At 42.8% G+C, this 14,726-nt stretch overlaps 1 pseudogene; it reads left to right on the forward strand.

Annotated features, from left to right (window-relative positions):
- The first annotated feature begins 3,486 nt into the window (after positions 1-3,486).
- LOC136638079 (5S ribosomal RNA) lies at positions 3,487-3,606 on the forward strand (annotated as a pseudogene).
- The last annotated feature ends 11,120 nt before the right edge of the window (positions 3,607-14,726 follow it).

The raw sequence follows: 14,726 nt of genomic DNA on the forward strand, positions 1-14,726 counted from the left end.
AACTATAACTATTGCAATCAGACTGACTATCAGGATAAGCCACATATTATTATTAAAGATATTTAATCAGTCACAGTTCTGAAACGTATCTAAACCTGAATGCCGATTCGTTAAACAACATTAGGTATGGCAACAATTAGCTTTCTGTACCTATATCTGAGCTGTATGCACTTTTTCCATGAAATTTTCTATTTGAAAGAATTTTCCATTGCTTCATTCTAGTCAAGTTCAAGTTCCAGAGGTGAAAGCTCAAGTGCATGAAGCAATGTTTTAATTCAATCTCCACCCAGAACAGGTTCAAAAGATTTCCTCTGCAAGCCTTCCACCCATTTTACAAGCAACTCCTGCACACTTGAGATGACACAACCATTTCCTGCATTTATAGGAAGAGAAGCCTGAACAGCTTCAAATCCCAAATGAGCTGATTTGCTGATGAGGAGACCTCGCCAAGAACTCTTGCTAACAGTTTTTAAGTCATTGTACCATAACAGGATGGTCTGAAATTGTGTAGGCTGTTGAGAATTGATTATAAATCTTTCCTTGACTTGACAGGAGAGTTATCATACCTTTAAGTTTGTTGTTAGTAGCTTAGAAAAATGGTCTGAATGTTCAGCATTTGAAGAAAGGCATAAGCAAGCACCATTTCAGCAAGACAGGTGAGTAACATACCCATATCTGTGGTATATACTCCATTGTCTTCTTTCATAATGCCTCTCCCCAAAACTCCCAGAGGCCGCTTTTACAAGAGATACAATTTTGTATTTTCCAGTTTTGCATAATGACATTGCCTTGTTACTTACAATTACATCCCCAAAATGAATAACCCACAAATATTTTTACAAGGCCACCTGGGCGTACCTACTTCTGCTATCCATTATTGCCAAAGGAAACAAAAGAATCACATTTTGAAATACAGGCTCCTCCCAGAACTGCAGATCCAGTATTTGCTGATTTTGTACTTCATGGTTCTCCATGCCCCTTTCATGCCCCCACGCCTTTGTTTACCTTCTTTACAGTCACGCTAAACAAAAATGTCTCTTCTTTTTACCAAATGCTATAAACATGCAAGCTTCTAGGAAGACAAGCAGGGCTAGAGAAGTCTAAGCAAACGTTAACAGCAAGGTTAATTAAGCAGGGCGTGCAGAGATCATGTGGTGATAGGGTTCCCCTTCATCTGTGGTTTTCAGTATCTGCAGGAGGGCAGGACCATATCCCCTGGCATCTGGGGATGCCTGCACTTCTCCGTCTGATCATTAGAGGTGATTCTTACTCACCAAGCACCAAAAACTGAGGGGAGATTGATTAGTTTGCTCATTTTTCAGACTCTGCTTGTTATTGGTTTTCTACTCTGAAAAACCATGCTCACCACTGACATATGGAAGAGGCCACACCCTAGGGTGTAATCTGTGTTGGGGTCATGAGGCCCCTTCTGTAACTGATGGGACAACCTGTCATTTTGCTCCTCCCCTTGCTGACTGTCTCCATCAGTGACCATTCTACATCACTATAACGAAACATGAGCCCAGTGTTTCACACAGGTACAAATGAATGCGTGGAGGAGCTGACCTGACCTCCTTCGTGAACCTAAATATATAACCTTTATATATAAATAAAAATATAACTGTTTTTATGATACCTGCATTGATATATCCAAATATACTTATAGTGACATCCTAGACCTGTCTCTTCAGAAATAAGTAAGTCCCACTGTATTCAGTGGGCCTTACTCCCAGGCAAGGCCATGTAAGATTGCAGATTGAGACTGACATTTTCAGGCAATATCTGTTTTGCAGACAATGAAATTCATGCACTCATTAAAATTGTCACATTTTCTACAGAGTATCATTGAATTAGTTGTTCCCCCACATTACATGATACATTAGCGAAACTCATTACATTTATGCAGCATGTTAGAGAGAATAGTCTTAGCAGCTGTTGATGTGGGTTTCCCAGCACAGCAAGTGCAACATGTCATCATTCTAACCATTTCACATGTCATGTTCTGGCACAATTCAGGCACAGGCCTTTGGTCAATATTAAGCTCAGCATTAGCACTGGCGGACACTCCACATCTGCTGATTTCCATGCAATTGCAGGAGTGGGCTTAATGCTGGCGGGAGGCATACAATTTCAATGTGATAAAAGGGTCCCCTGTGTGTTCAGTGATTATCTGTTTCCACCCACAACAATTATGCTACCGGAAATAAGGCAGGAGCTTGCATTTCCCCATCGGCTTCCCTGGTCTTCTTTTAGAGAATATCACCTCGTATGCATTGAGCATTGCATTTAATCTACACAGAGCCAGAGAAAAGAATAAAATTTCAGGGCTGCTATGCATTAAAAACGGCTACTAAAAGCAGATGCCTTTCCTTTGTCCTCTTGATCAGCACTCTCTCAGAGCAAAGTAAAAATATTTATATCTGATTATATCATGGGAAATTGAAGGTCATGTCAAGCCAAGTGCTAAAAGTAGATACATAAGAGGAAACAGATTTCCCTGGATTTATTTTTAAAGCGTCCTTTGAAAAAAAATTGCATGTGTACTTTTAAACCACTCATAATAAGATCAGGAAATAAAACTATAAAATACTTGTCTAGTATATTTCTGTGTCTCGGGCATCTCTGGGGAGCTTCTCATCTCACCCAGAAGAGGCCCACATATAGCACGAGGCTCTAAATGAGCAGTAGACTAGACTTCTGCAGTGTCAATTTTAAAGTAGCCAAGCAGGCCAACCGCAAAATAGTGCTAAGGTGCAGAAAGTTACAGCAAAATTAACACATTTAATTAAACCAACTGAAAATGCGTTATGCTGTTCAGAAAATTCCCAGTGCCACATTTCTCTTTAGTGGACACATAATTGCAGATAATTTTTTTTCTCCTAAAGAAATTTCCTCTCAGCTAGAAAACTCAGGCAACCTTTTAACTCTACCGGAAGTTCTGAAACAAATCTTTTCTTCCGAAAGAATGGACAATACCCACTGTGAATACTTTTGGTATATACAGTGTTTCCAGAAAGGAAATGTGTGTTGTGATTTCTGTGCACTGCCTATGTGGGTGTGCCCACAAGAGAACGTCTTGTATCAACCTTTTTTAAGGGCCAGACTCGATGTGACTTTAATCACGTCACCCTCACTGGCCCCAGTGTTTGCTTTTTCTTATGTAAACAGTATACATAGGATCCTCCAATCTAGATTGGCAACGGTGGTAGGAGAGCTTTACGCTTCCCTCCCTCTGAGATCCCAATTCCATTGGGTATTTTCCAGGGCAGGTTTGGGTCTCAGCAGGGGACCTCCAGTGAGCTCTTGCCTACTGTGATCGACCTCCTCACCTTTCATTGGCAGTGGCTATTTAATTTGCCACTGCATTGGCAGAAGTATTACTGACAGGCCATTTTTCCCCCTCACGGTGTCCCCTGAAATAGTGCAGTGATATGCTCTGTTGGTCAAGGGCACTATGGGAGGAGAAATATTGGGCAGAATGTCCCTGTCAGCAGCAACTGTCACCCTGCACATGCCCGATCTCGTCTGATCTTGGAAGCTAAGCAGGGTCAGGCCTGGTTAGTACTTGGATGGGAGACCACCTGGGAATACTGGGTGCTGTAGGCTTATACCATAGTCTTTCAAGACTGAAGGTAGCCAACCTACCAACCTACCTGTCCCTGTCAGCTAAAACATCATTGGCTCAACTTCATGAACTAAATACTATATCTACTGCACTGCCAAAGTTAAGGGAAGAGCTACCTTCTGCCAGTCAGAACGAACACATACTGGGGGGGGGGGGGAGAACAGGCTTCAGCAATGTTCCACAAGGGCACTGGGCTCCCAATAGCTGCCCAAGGATGACATCTTGTGATGTTGGCCCTGTCTCCCATACAACCTGAGTCTTGGAACATTACCTTTGTGATCCGAGTAGGACTTACACTACAGCGGCTCCCATACTGCAAAGGTAATGTGAGATGGGGAGGTCTTTCTGTAATCGAGCTCCTGACTGAGGAGCTAATTTATATCAGTCATGAAAAAGTGTTCAGATCAGGGACATGCGGTGGGTGGGGAAGCAGGTGAGGCAGAGCCTCCCCACCCGAATCCATTGAAAAGCACCGCCACTGTTTGAGGTGCCCAAGCACTCACAACCCATGTGTGGAGTGCGGAGAGCATGAAGAGCACAGACTGTGTGAGTTGTGAGTGCTTGGGTGCCTCACACGGTGGCTTTTCAAAGGACTCTGGTGGAGAGGCTCTGCCTCACCTGCCTCCCCATCTACTGCACATCCCTGGTTCAGATTGCCAGTAAGTTTGCATTTCTGGAGTTTCTGTTTCTGAAGTTCAGCTGTATTGTGAAAATAGTCTTGCATGCCCATGCCAAATGAGGCAAGGGAATATAAGATACTTCAATATGTAAAATACTGCCAAAGGACATTGCCAAAATTAAATTGAGGGGATAATAAAAACTTGAGAAGATGAATATGTAGAGGAGATTGTATGTCTGTCTAACCTTAAACAATGTTGTCCTAAGAGAACCTATGTATGAATGCAGCAAATAAAGGGCTTTGGGGAAAAGGAAACATAATTTCAGGAAAGCAGATGTTAAATAAAATATTATTCATTTTCTTTTATAGTCACAGAGGAAATATAGAATCAACACTTATTACAAGGAACAGGATTTACACGTAAAACTATCTACATGTATAAGGCAGTCCATTCTTTTCTGACAAATTTGTCCTAAAATATATTTTTCTATGACTCCCTTTAACTGGAACTGGGAAGTTTAATAACATTGTTTTTGCCAGTCTATGGAGTTTTTTAAAACAACAACAACAACAACATTGATTTAAAATGAGCTTTAACATATTTTTTGGATGTATTAATGCTTCTTGGGACAACTGAACTCTTCCTCACCAAGATGACCCTTATGAAATCTGTGTGGTAGAAAACAACCATTTGTTTAAACATGCTAAAATAGAAACTGAAACATAATTTTTCCCCAGTGCTTTGAAGGATTTGGTTCTAGGAGACTACAGTACCAAGTAGTCCATCCAGTAAATAGTAGAATAGGGGACTGACAGCCCAATCAAAATGGCTGCTGCTGGATCCTGAGCGCACCGGGCAGCCGCTGGTGGCTCCTCAGGGGAAGGAGACTTTCATCTCCTTCCCCCAGGTAAGGGAAGTAGCCCTGCAATGGGGCTACTTGATTCTGGGGCAGCTGTTTAGCCAGCACAGAATCAAGGAGTCCCATGTCAGGCTATGCAGCCTAACATGGGGCTCCAATCTGGCAGAGCTCAGCTCCACTGGTCCCACCCCGCCTGCCCTGCTCCCTCCTCCTGCTACGCCTTCCCCGCCCTCCACCCACCCCGGAATGCTTCTTCCCTATCTCCCCCTGCCCCATATTACCTCTCTACCGCCTGGCGTTCATATGGAGCACCGGCTGGCGGACTGTGAGCCCAGCTCCAGAGCTGGGCCAGCATGGGCTCATGCTGGACTAGCTCCAGCACTGGGCCTGTGGTAAGGCTCCCAAACGTGCCTTACGACATGTTTGCGACGGTGCGCTCTGGCACTAAGCCGGCACACACGGGTCTGGATTGGGCCCTAAGGTGTTACTAGAGTGGTGATTGTCACATCCACTTTTGACTATATTTGGGATCAAATCACTAAAACAGCAATGCTTTGTTTCTCAAAGAAAAGGAGGTAGTGACTTTGGCCTGCATACTCAGCCAATCTGCTGAGTATGCAGACTTTGGCCATTAGACTTTGGCTAATGTAATTGTTAATATAAATAACCACTGAGAGCCAATACATACAGATACAGAGGTATGAGATACAATGGTAAAGCTGAGTCTGATTGAACTACTTCAGACTGCTGGTGCAATTCCCCCACTGATTAAAGTTTGTGAAGCTAAGATTTTACCACATATGTTATATGGGGCAGAGTTGTGGGGAGACTCAGTTAAAGCAAAGTTAGAAGTCTTACACAATAAATTTTTGAGACAAATACTAGGACTGTCTCCAGGTACTCCTGTGGTTCATATTAGAGCAGAGTTAGGACTGCCATCTTTAGCCATCAGAGTTGACCTTGCTTACTTCAGATATTGGAGAAGGATCAATGCTATGGAAGAGTCAGCTCTGGTTAAAGAATGCTGGAACGAACAGATGCTTATTGGAGGTTGGACTAATCAGGTTTTTCTTAAGTTAAAGTATTTTAATCTGGAGTTTGACAAGTTTCTCTGCCTGAGTCCTAAAGAGCTCAGGGAATGGATTTATGACTGGGAATCATACCAAGACAAGGTTTCTTTATGGGAATCTCATTATTTGAGTTGGTATTCCCATATTAACATTCAGTATGCAATGTCCATGTATTTTGAGACTCTGACTTTCCCACAGCTAAGAAGAGCTTTTACTGAACTGAGATTTCAACAAATGCCTTCAGCATATTTAGAGGGTAGATATAAAAAAATCCCAATAGCAAAGTGTCTATGTGTTTATGGATGTGGGCAGGTTGAAGAAGTGTTACACTATTTATTGATTTGCCCCTTATATGAGAATCCGAGAAGCCGTTTTTTGGAACCAATAATAAAACCCCTGTGTGGTTATTCCCCTGAACAATTAGTTTATTATTTACTTGAGGATTTACAATCAAAGGTTACATTTGCTGTGGCACATTTTGCTCTAGCGGCCAAAAATATAAGATCTTGTTTTATTCAATCTGTCAATAAATGATGTTTTTACTGTAAGGCACTATTGTACTAAAGAATTTATATATTTTATATTTTTATTTTTATTTCCTAATGTAATGACCTATGGTTAAGCAATAAAGGTTTGATGATGATGATGACTGCTGGTGCGGGCTCACATCACTGAACAATTCTCCATACAAAAAGCTCCCTGAACACAAAAAACTAGATGTCAGGATCAATAGTGTATCTAAGGTATGGCAGGTAGAGCATATGTCCTGGGATCCACTTGCAAACCTCTAAGCTCCATTTTTTCTAAGGTGAAAAACTATATCAAACTGTGTACAATAGGTCCCCTTTATCTGCAGATTTGGAACCAGTGGAGTTGCTCCACCGTGGATTCCAAACCCATAGACTTGATCCACTGTGGGTTCTGAACCTGCATCTGAGGACCCACAGAGGACCTCGCGGATGCAACCTCTGGTTGCACCTGGAAGGTCTTCAGAGTTACAGGGAGGCCACTTGTGGCCTCTTTAAGCATTCTGAGGTGTGGGGAGGTCGCACGTGATCTCCCCATGCCTTAGAAAATAGGTTGGACTACGTATTTCATTAACCATGGTTTTTGGCATCCGTGGGGGTTCCGAGAATGGAACCCCCATAGATGCCAAAGATCAACCTGTATGGCCAAATTGGAGCCCATAAGCACCTTTGAAGGATAATTAATGACAGCACTAAAACCAGCTTCAATTCTCTGTTTCCTTTGCCGAAATATCAACACTGACAACAGCCAGCATCCTTCCTTATCCTATAAGATACTTGCATTAACATGATTGTCTCTTGCTCTTTTCCTTTGGAAAAGGAAAAAGCTATTTGTAGGCATTTGCTTCTTCAATAGTTAAATCTTTAATGACCGAGTAAAGCTGCTCCTGTTGCTCACATGGAGATCATATCAGCAGTCCCACATTTCCTTCCAGTTAGTTTTGTTTCTGGCTTTATCATCATTATTGATAACATTGTAGATGCAACTTTTGGGTAAATATAACCATCAGGACTTTGTCGGGCTAAGAGTGGGAAACGGTCCTCCCTGTTTGACCATATTATTAAATCACAGTTTTCTTAAAAGTAAAACTCCGGTTCTCATAATTGCAGAGAAAATAATGAAAACATTATTGCTCTGTGAATCATCACCCGTAACATTCTTAAAGTCCATGTGTAGATATATAGTTAGCTAGGAGTGTTTTTGTGACAGAGTAGAAAGCAGTGCAAACTGGAGCAGGTAAATCTCTGCTGGGCAGGGAGGGGTGGAACAGAGTGGGGGAAGGCAAGCGACAGGGGTGGGCAGATTGGGCCCAGTAGGGGGCAGGATCAGTGATGCTGGCATGCGTCATATCCTATCCCCCTTCCTGGGCCTGATCCGCCAACATGAATCAACTCGGATTGTGCCAGCGATCTTGCTAGCATGGGTCTGAGTAGACCTGTTGCCCTAGCTAGGGCTTTCCTGGGACAAGGGGACAAATGTCCCCTTCCCTCGAGGAGACCTCCAGCATGCAAAATTTCCCCATTGGACGCAGAGCAAGCCATGCTGGTGCCGCTGCATTGGTGTGGGGGAATTTGTGCTGGATAGGGCTGCCCAGGTAGCTTTGGGCACTAATCCATCTGTAATTGCACTTGTGGCCCAAAGCTTAAATGGGGGTCTCTATTTACATATGTAACAATCAAATGCATCCCTCAAGTTCAATGAGGACTCATAGCTCAGTGGAAGAGCACAAGGCTTTGCATACATCTAATGCCAAATTCAAACTCTGGCATCTCCAGATAGGGCTGGGAAAGACTCCTTTCTGAGACCCTAACAATATCTCAGTGTGTGTGTTTTAAATCCAAATATAAAAAGCAGTCACTGAAAGCCGTCACTCTGAGTGGAGAAATGTCAGGAGGAAGGGCATATTTAACTCTTGCCCCATCTTTTTAATTTTCCCATGGGTGGAAAAACATATGGGTATACTGTATGTGTGATTTTGGGCTAAAATATGGCTGTAGGAGAAAGGTTATCTCCTTGGAATCCCCCTGATGCTCCCCTGTTCAGATTGATAGCCTCTCATTAGGGCTGGCCCAAGACCTCCTGACACCATGCCAAACACTGCACCCTCTTACCCAATGTGCTGGCCTCGGTTCCTCCCACTCTCCAATGTTCTATCTCAGCACTCTCACATTTCCTCTTCATCTGGCTTCCCCTTCCTTTTCCAATTCAGAGAGTGGAAAGAGAAGGTGATGCTGAGGAGGAAAGTATGATCACAAAGATGGTTACCCCGTCCACCAGTCTGCTGCCTGAGGTAACCACTTCAGTTGACCTCATGGTTGGGATGGCCCTACCTCCCATCAATTCTTCATCCTAAAACACACACACACACACACATACACACACACACATATCTGTTGGGAAATTGTTAGACATGCCTGCCATATAACACCTAGTTTAGCTCCTGGACTCCTGAAATGTATTAATTAATTTTCTGTCAACTTTGTGACAGCCAGACAGCTCTGACAACTCTTGTCTTTCATGGAATGTTCTCATGTTTCTGCATTTTCTGGTTCACTGGTGACAATCAGAGTACAATTATCTTCCAATTCTAGGGAAATTTCTGGAAAAGGCAGATAGCAAATGAAGGAAGACACATTTTTCTTGCTTGGAGTCAGGCCCTGCATAAAATCAAAGTGCTGCAGGTTGAATATTGCATAAATAGTGAATTTGGTTCTGTGCCAACCTCATTTTAAATATCAGGCAAGATTCTTATTAGGCCAGAACCATACTGCATTTCAGTGTTTATGTCTCGTGCTATTCTGAGGAAGGTTTAGCTTTTAAAAATGCACCACCACCAACACCTTCCATAGCAACTGTTCCACCACAGCATTTTTTTGAAAAGTTTAAATTATACTGAATAGATATTAATCATATAGCACAAGGCCTCGATTTATTTCAGTTTTTGAAGCAGCAATCTGAGTATGCAGAGTTCCACATCATTTATTTGCAGTCTCATGCAGGATCCCTGGTTTTGCTGCCTGTTGTAGGAATCTATTGGTTTTCATGATGCTCTGCTGGAATTATTGTAAATACAAGAGATGTTGCAAAGACACCGTAAGTCTCCAAAGTACAAGTGGGGCCTCTTTAGCTGCAGGTTCAGAATCTGGGATTTGAGTCAGTGAGGATTTCAAACCCACACTGGAGGTCTCACCCGATATCTTGGACGTGACCGAAGGCGCATTCCAGTCACGCCCACATTTTCTGAGGCCCAGGGAGGCATTGCATGGCCTCTCCAGGCCTCCAAAAACCTCTTGTAGCTTTGGAAAGGCACTTCTGGTTTTCGCTAAAACTGGCAGTGCCTTTGCGACATCTCCAGGGGACTTTCTGTGGCCCAAAGAGGCCACACATGTTCTCTGGTCCTGACGTGACCAGAAGGTGCCTCTGGTCATGTCCAGAAGCCGTCTGATGGCCCAAACCCACAGATTTGCTTATCTGTTGGTTTTGAAATCCATAGGGTCTGGATAACAAGGGCCAATACTCCCTTATTTAAGGTGGCCGGAAAGCGGGTACAGGGCTAGTGAGGCTGCTGGCAACTCTCCCACTGACCCCTCACCTCTTGCACGGCCTTTAAGTGCCCAACTGGGAAGTTCCCTGCTTGCTTTCAAGGAAGTGCAGGGAGTGCGAGAGAGATGTATGGTCTTGCAAGGGTTGTTGTCGCTGTTAATAAGAATATTTATATACCACTTTTCAACTGATTATGAGCTCCCCAGCCTGCCCTTACATGCTTTAAAAGTGAAGGAGGCTGCCAGCAGCTCCTTTGCTCACAGCATGCCCCTTTAAATCTTACAAGGGAACAGGCAGTTGTAGGAAAGAGAAAGGAAGGAAGAAAAAGTGAGTAACAGCTTTTTGTATCCTGGCTCCTGGTGCTGCTAAGACTTTCTCTTGGGAAGGGGGCAGCAGGTTGCTAGTTCCAAAGCAAGCAGCTGGGGGTTACTCTCATGGTGCATGGGCACCCCAGTTAATCTGCTGCCTGAAACAAGTATTTTAGGTTGTCTCCTGGCAGTGGCATCATGATGGGGTGTGGGGTGTGTGGACCACACTGAGTGACACACAGGGTGTGTGTGACACCACGATTGGCCAAAATGGTTAAAATCTTGGCATTTTCAAATAATATCAACTGTTACCCTGCACATGCCCGATCTTGTCTGATCTCAGAAGCTAAGCAGGGTCAGGCCTGGTTAGTACTTAGATGGGAGACCACTTGGGAATACCAGGTGCTGTAGGCTTATACCATAGTCTTTCGAGACTGAAGGTTGCCAACCAACCAACCATCATGTTACATATCAATTGCTGGGTAATTCAGTGTGGAATGCAATGAATCAAACCAGGTTGAAGTATCTGTATTCTCTCAAACGTTATGGCCAAATAACCAGAAAATAAAAACAACTGCCTTGTGTAGCAAAAAGGGGATTTCCTTAACTCAGAACTGACCAATGAAACTGATTGTTCTGAGAGCCAATGAGGTGTAATTATGATACAGCAGGGAACCAATCAGTTGTTAGTATGAGTCAACTCTCATTTCCATGTATTGGAGCTAAAACCAGAACTCTTATTCAGTTGTGTGAGTATCACCCAGTTGGCTACTGGTTTTCTGTTGGTTTGATTTGTTGGGTGATCTGTACTGTTCTATATTAAAATAAGTTAATGGGGGTTATACCAAACCTAGTGATGCCACTGTATTTAGGCTGTGTGTATGATATTGTAATTTTTTTTGGCATGGTCTGGTACTGGAGGAGATCCATCATGGAGGTGACGCAATGAGCTCTCATACCAGGCGATGGGCCTCTGCCTCCTGGGAAGGCAACACCTGTTTTTATTCAGAGAAAATGAATCCCTGCTGTGTTCCTTCCGGACCTTTTGCTGCCCAGGGAACTAGAGCGCCTGCAACAGTGCAAGCCTGATATTCCACCAATGCAGATGGTTGAAGTGGCTTGTTCTGTGTATGATTAATGAGGAACGAATCAGACTGACTTCAAAACCACTGGTAAGATCAGAAAGGTCAAATCCATTTCAAATTTGGATTTAATTTGTAGTCAATGAAATTTCTTTTTTCTTTAAGCTGATGAGAAAAGTTTGTTAATGCTGAGTTCCAGTTTCCAGCTTTTTATATTCTGCAACTCGAGAACCTGAATCCTTTTAGCCTGCTCATTATTTAATGTCATATTTACATTCATTGGCTAACGCATATTACCCAATAACTGTCTTTCCTGCTTAGCGATTTCAGTCCTGAGAACTTGCTGACAGCTACTGGGGGATTAAAAAAAAAAGAAAAAAAAAGAATCCTGAACAATCTGTTTAGGACAATCAAGGACATCATGACAAAAGTTTTCTGGGTTAAGACCAGCACTCATTTATGCTAGGGTGATAGTTGGTGATGTAAGAGGGGTGTTAGCCAAATCTGGCACCTTGTGTTCATTTTTCTCCCCCTCCCCCAATTTTCAGGGAAATGACACTTTTGTTTGCAGCTAGCTCATCTGACCTCGATACTGCTCCTCACATGACATAATTTGTGTTGATTCTTTTTGAACATTTTTGAACATCTTTTTGAACATTCTTTTTTGAACATTGTTCCCAGGAGTATACAGCAGCCACTCCTGGGAACCAAACACAAGGATGACTAGATCAGGTGTCTCAGGGCCCAATCCTATCCAACTTTCCAGTTGTTTTCAACAACAACTTTGTAGTGCTGGGGGGGGGGGGGAGCAAGTATCAATTCCAATCTATTACACTGATCCAGAGCCTGGTTTGCACAAAGAAAGGCAATCCTAAGCGCTTGATAGACTTTGCTATCGCCACCCAGAATGGCTCTGATGGTGAGGGGGTGGAACAGCTGTGTTGATGCACCCTGCATGTGGCCCCCCAGTAGAGCTGTGCTTAGTGCTGTGGCCCCCTGCAATACCTTTACTACTGTTCACCCCATTGATGACCCACTGAAATGTGTGTGTGGAGGGGAGGTCATAGTGGATTGCACCTGAGCATCTCCAATCATTAAAATATGCAATTTCTTCTTGATCATTACTATCCTATGCCACACTAACAAGAAGTCTGGCAGAAGTGACTTTGTGCACACAAGCTGGCACTCAACCGGTCCTCATAGCCCTCCCCCTTTGATGCAAATGTTACTTGCTTTTGCATAAAAGAAGTCACTTTCATTTAGACCGGTTAAAAATTACACAGGTTCTCTTAAACAGAGACCTACAATATACTGAAAATTAGTTCTAATGATGACGAATGAATTCCCTTCATGGTGGATAAGCTTGCTTTGTTTAAGCAAGATAATTTATATAAATATTAGGCTTACTTTAATGAGAAAAATAATTATCCAATAAAGCCCAATGAACAGTTTTAATGTACTGCCATGGTTGATGTCCTATGTCATTAGAGACTTGGTAAATTATAGAAATATATTCTTAGAAATAGAAAACCATAAAAATTCATGCGAAGGCTTATTCTAATTGTTTAATTTGAGATTCAAATGTCTCCAGCATTTCCTACCAGTGGTAAAAAAAACCCCTATTTTCTCTACTTTTCCCTCCTTTTGGACCTTTTTAACCTCCTCTGAAATTTCTGAGATGTTTCAACAACCTAAATAGGCTGCTGACTCATCCTGAGTCAGTAGCCATTGATCCCTGATATCCTTTAAAAACAATGTCATAATAACAACAACAACAACAACAACAACAACAACAACAACAACAACAACAACAACAACAACAACAACAACAACAACAATAATAATAATAATAATAATAATAATAATACAGGTATTTCTATACCACCTTTCTTGGTCCTCAGATTTCTCCTTAGACTTTATTCGAGGCGGTTTACATAGGCAGGCAATTTAAATCCCCGTAGGGATTTTTACAATTTTTGAAAGAAGGTTTCTATCTTTCAAGAAACCACAACATTCAGATGTTTCTTTCTTGGTCTGGTCACACATTCTGGCCTCCATCCTCCCACGCTCAGAGCAGATGGAATAGCTCGGCTCAGCTTGTCAGCTGCTTCAAGGTCGCACGGTGCCGGTGGCCTCGAACTGGCAACCTTGTGGATGTTATCTTCAGGCAAATGGAGGCTCAACCCTCTAGACCAGACTTCCTGCCCGTCATGCCATGTCATGGCAGAAACATTTCATGGTAGCAGCTCTCTAGGTTTAGCACTTAGGGGTTTTTGCACTGGCCTACTGGAAATGCCAAGCATGCCAAGCATGTGCAAAGCATGGCCCTTTCCCCTTTGTCGTCTTCTTGTCTCTCCCCCTGCCATTCTCTTTTCTCCCAACTTTTCCTGTCCTTCCTTCGACTAGAGTTTCTGAGGGATAAACTTCTGGATAAATTGTATGAGAATGTGGACCACAGCTATAAAGATCTAACAAGCACGTTAAGAAACTTATTAAGGAATGTCACCTATTTTTCATGTCCTAGCAACTATTCACTATCCCATCACGAATACATAGCCAATAACTAGTGATTACTTAAACTTCCCCTCATGCTTGAACTTGGCAGGACTCCTAAAGACACAACAAAACTACCATGAGGCTGGAATCCTGGGGGATTGGTGCACATGTCCAAGAGTTCCTCCCTTCATCACACTTCCTCCTTTATCTCAGGCAGTGCTGATTAGACGGTAGGCCTGCTGCTTGGCGCCTTCCCATACTTCATGTTTTTGTATCTCAGTGCTTATGCAAACTAAAGGTCATGCTTTTATTCATATTATATTGTCTTTCCTCATTACGCCCCTTTAAGCTGCTGTTTCTATTGGTAATGAAAAGTTACCATTTTTGAGCTGATAATAAGTGTGTTTTAATGAGGCTCTTGTTGTTGCTGGGCACTATATTGAAGGTTTTCTGAAAAACTGGAAATTAAAAAAAAATTGCATACACCATATGTTCAGTGACAGAGCAAGAGTGCAATAATTAGTGACTCCAAGTCAGGAAGATCCTAGGATGTGGCTTCTTCACAGGTTATTGCGCTCTTGCTCTATGTCCAGCG

This window comes from Tiliqua scincoides, chromosome 1 (assembly GCF_035046505.1).
Source record: "Tiliqua scincoides isolate rTilSci1 chromosome 1, rTilSci1.hap2, whole genome shotgun sequence".
In the NCBI taxonomy this organism is placed as follows: Eukaryota; Metazoa; Chordata; class Lepidosauria; order Squamata; family Scincidae; genus Tiliqua; species Tiliqua scincoides.